The 4,160-nt window shown below is 45.0% G+C and overlaps 1 protein-coding gene across 1 annotated transcript in view; it reads left to right on the top strand.

Moving 5' to 3' along the window:
• The window catches only part of SLCO3A1 (solute carrier organic anion transporter family member 3A1), a 321,497-nt gene that overhangs the window by 7,586 nt on the left and 309,751 nt on the right, over positions 1-4,160 (top strand).

Here is a 4,160-nt window from a genome sequence, read left to right as displayed (position 1 = left end):
AGAGGGAGGACAAAGGGACATATGTTGTGGACATATGCTGCCCTCCAGGCAGCCTTGTTTAAAACGTGCCTCCGCAGAGCTCAGCCTTGGTTGCCCAGAGTGGCTCAGGTCTCACGCCTTGTCTGCTGCCTTCACCTTGCCTTCTCTTGCAGTATTAAGTGGACTCTGGCAAGCAGGTCTGTGGGCATTTCCCCACTCTTGGTCTTTTTTTTGGTTTCTCATAAGCAGAACAAGGGACATGTTCCTCCAATCTGGTTTCCCGTCCCGTGGATTCATCCATCTTGGCTTATGGACATACTTTTTGCACAACACCACTCCTGTTCCTTCTGTAGTCTTAGAAGCAGCCTTTCTACCCCCAGTCTGGTCACACCTGTCCTTGCAAGGGATAGAGAAGGAACTGGGCCTTTCTCAGTGAATCAGGTGGCAGTGTATGTTTTAGGTGAGTTTTTAGATTCGCCTTCAAATGCCACAGGCTTCAGGAGAGAATCTGTACTCAGAACACCACAGAGCCTAAAGCCCGGTCACTCTGACGACTTTGCTGAGGGAGTAACTGTGTGTAAAGCACTGACTCTTGTGCAGCCACAGGTGTGGAGTGAGCAAGCCTGGGGAGCCTTCATCTGTGAGTTCCAGTGACAACACAGAGACTGGAAACATTCCCGTGGATGTGCACAGAACCTCAGCAGTTGGTGACTCCCAACTTCTTTATTTAGGTTCATTCTTGGTGGTTTTGAGTCGAGCGCCTCTGAAAAGGGAAGCCCTTACTAACTGAGGACTTAGCAGCTCAATTGTTTAGTGGAAACGGTGTTACCAGCCTCGTTATTTCCCATATGACTGGGCATTCCTCTTTAAACACGGATTAGTTGGTCATTAGTATTTTCCTGGACTTAGACAAAAGTTGCACTTTTTCCTCCTAGTCAACACACATGGAAAATATTTAAACATAGGCTGCCGTAAGCCCCGCTTTTGTTGTTGTTATTTCGAGACAGGGTCTTGCTCCATCGTCCAGGTTGGAGTGCAGTGGCAGGATCACAGCTCGACCTCCCAGGCTGAAATGATCCTCCCACCTCAGCCTCCTAAGTAGCTGGGACTGCAGGCACATACCACCAAGCTTGGCTAATTTTCTTACTATTTTTTTTTTTTTGTAGAGATGGGGTGTGGGATGGTTTCACCGTGTTGCCCAGACTGGTCTTGAACTCCTGGACTCAAGTGATCCACCTGCCTTGACCTCCCAAAGTGCTGGGATTGCAGGTGTGAACCATGGTGCCTTGCCAGCCCTGCATTTTTCAGTGGGGTAGGGTGGGGCGGGAAGAAGTGTGAACTCATCTTTCCCCTTTGCCCTCATGATTTCCTTTATAAATACCCCTGCCATGCCTCTTCAGTACTCTCCTTTTCATGGATGTAATAGCCCAAGTGGCATTTTAAGTTATCTGGTAATGGACTCAGCGCACTGACTGTAATGATGAAGTCTTATTTTTTTAATTAATTTTTTTTTTTTGAGACAGTCTCACACTGTCCCCCAGGCTGGAGTGCAGTGGTGCGATCTCAGCTCACTGCAACCTCTGGCTCCCTGGTTGAAGCGATTCTCTTGCCTCAGCCTCCCCAGTAGCTGGGACTACAGGTGCGTACCACCACTCAGCTAATTTTTTGTGTTTTTTTTAGTAGGGATGGGGTTTCACGATGTTGACCAGGGTGGTCTCAAACTCCTGACCTCAAGTGATCCACTCACCTCAGCCTTAGCGTTGGTTCTTGTTAAAATCTTTGCCCTCTGAAAATTCTGAGAATAGGCTGTGCCCATAAGACCATCCCAATAGGCAGTGATGTGACTACCACATTTGTTCTGCCAGGTTGTCCTTTGGGACAACTTTTGGGTGTCTGGATAACGAACCTGTCCAGATAGCCCTTGAGACTTTCTTGGTAGCTCTGAAGACTGTTCTGGCTCTCCATCCGTTGATACCTAAGTTTCTAGTTGTGCAGAGTGTGAAGAAATGAGCAGGGGCTGATCAGGCTTTCAACAAATGGTTCCAGAGAATAATAGAAGGCAAACTAAATCACTGCTCATATAACTACAGGAACTTGAGGAAGTTAGAAGTGATTATTTTTACCTCCATTTCTGCACTTGCAAGGTTGATGTAGGGAGAAGTGTCACAATGATGTTTTTCATTTAAAGACTACTGTAAATATTCATGGGAATGGCTATTGTCTTTCACCCCCTTTGCAAGAGGCTTATGTAAAATAGGCAGGCTGTTTCTAATTGTTGAATTTGTCTCCCAACTTCAGCTGATTAGAAGGAGAAATTACCACCTTGAATATAAGCAGGTTGAAATTGGGAGAGCTGCCCTCGGCTGATTATATAAGCTATAAAATACAGCACCTGAAGTCTTGTGTTTACTCTGCAAAGAATTCCCCTAATGAAGATGAAAATTTCTAAGCAGCATGGACCCATATGTGTTTATTATGTAATATTCAATTATGGCGATCCAACCTGTAAAATAAACAATGGGGTTGATTAGTTAATCTCTTTGTTGGCTTTCGGGTCAGAGAATTGTTTAAAGTAGATCCACAGAGCCACCTAGAGCTGTCCCCCTGGAACTCGGCTGGCTGTGGTGTCAGCACCAGTTCCCCTTCTCTCCAGTGGTGCAGGAGGCTTGTCCTGGGTCTGTGGTCACTGTAGCTTTCAAGGTTGTGGAGGGCAGGCCTCCCTTAAGGCTGGCTTTCAAGGTTGCTTGTGCAGTGTAGTGGGATGGTCGTTGAGTACAACCACTGCCGGTTGTGACGACACCATCCTTTGGCCGTTTCATTTCTCAAAGTGCTGCTGTGATAGCATTTGGAATTTGCTGTGTCTTGTGGGATGATTTGCATAAGCAGCATGTATTCCAGTGTGACACATCACACTATCCTCTTCTTGAAGCTATACATGCGTGGGGTGCACAGCACACCACACGGTCAAGTTCAGATTTCCATCCTCCTCCTGAAATGTAGGAAAGGAGCTTTTTTTTTTTTTTTTTTTTTTTTTTTTGGCCAAAGTGATTGAGGAGAAGAAACTTAAAGGGAGCCAGACCCATGAAGCAGATGTAGAAGAGCTTCAGACAAGCCTCTCCTGTCCTTATGCAAAAAATTGAGGGCAGGACCCCTGACTTATTGTGTGGCATGTTGTGTCGCCTCCCCAGTACTGGTAAATACTTACGTAGATTGGGAGGCTTAACATGCCAATGACAGTTTCTCAGCCAGCCAGAGGGAGGATTTCTTTTGGAAACAAAAACCATAAATTGGCACCATTCCTTTACCTTTGCCAAGCTGTATATATGCATTAGGGAGATGCATATAAATAGATCAAAAAGCCAGTGTGCAGTTTTGCAGCTTTGCAGCTTGCACTTGATGGAAGCAGATGGGGAGGTTCTCCTTGCTGCACAGTCTCAGAGTGGCACGTGGAGCCAGCAGTGCTTGGGCTAAATCCAAATACAACCTTGTTCAGTTTCTAGAGATGGACATGTGGAATCGACTGTCCAACAGGCATATTGTTTCTGTGTCCCAGGGTTGGCCTGTTTTTAGGTCTTCTTAAGTATAACATTGTAGAATCTCTGCATTTGTTGCTTTCATGTTAGGCAAAATCAGGGCACAGAATTGAGGCACTTACCCAAATGTGCAGCCCCACCCTCCCGAGCCAGCTCACATTCCCTGGCAGGTATAAGCAGGTGAGCAGTCAGGAAGCAAAGACAACTGATAGTTTTATTTTGGGGAATAACAATTATAAATAAGTATAAATAAAAATATTGTTTTGGTGAATGCTGGGGAAAAATTACTTCTCTTATTCTCTTTCAAAATGTTCCTCCTCTTTTTTTTTTTTTGGTCTAAATAGGCTTAATGCTTTCTAAGAGGCACCCTACCTATCCTCAATGGAGTGAGCAGATAATATATATACATTTATATTTATTTGCCTTCTGATACTTAGGATTTCATTGGGGGAATACTGCTGTATTTAAAAATAATAGTGACAGAGAGGTGATTAAAAATAGCTCAAGGGCTTGTGGCACCCAAGGCTATCAGGGCAACTATTTTGTGTGACAAGTGAAACATTTAAATCCCCCAAAAGGAAGCTGAGTGTTCTCTTGTTGCAGTCTGTCGCCTTGGTGGCTACTTTTTGCACCTAGTGAGCTGAACTG

Source organism: Trachypithecus francoisi, unplaced genomic scaffold (assembly GCF_009764315.1).
Source record: "Trachypithecus francoisi isolate TF-2019V2 unplaced genomic scaffold, Tfra_2.0 Lachesis_group3, whole genome shotgun sequence".
NCBI lineage: Eukaryota > Metazoa > Chordata > Mammalia > Primates > Cercopithecidae > Trachypithecus > Trachypithecus francoisi.
Note: the sequence above shows the minus strand (reverse complement) of the source record. Positions and strands in the feature narration are given on the sequence as shown.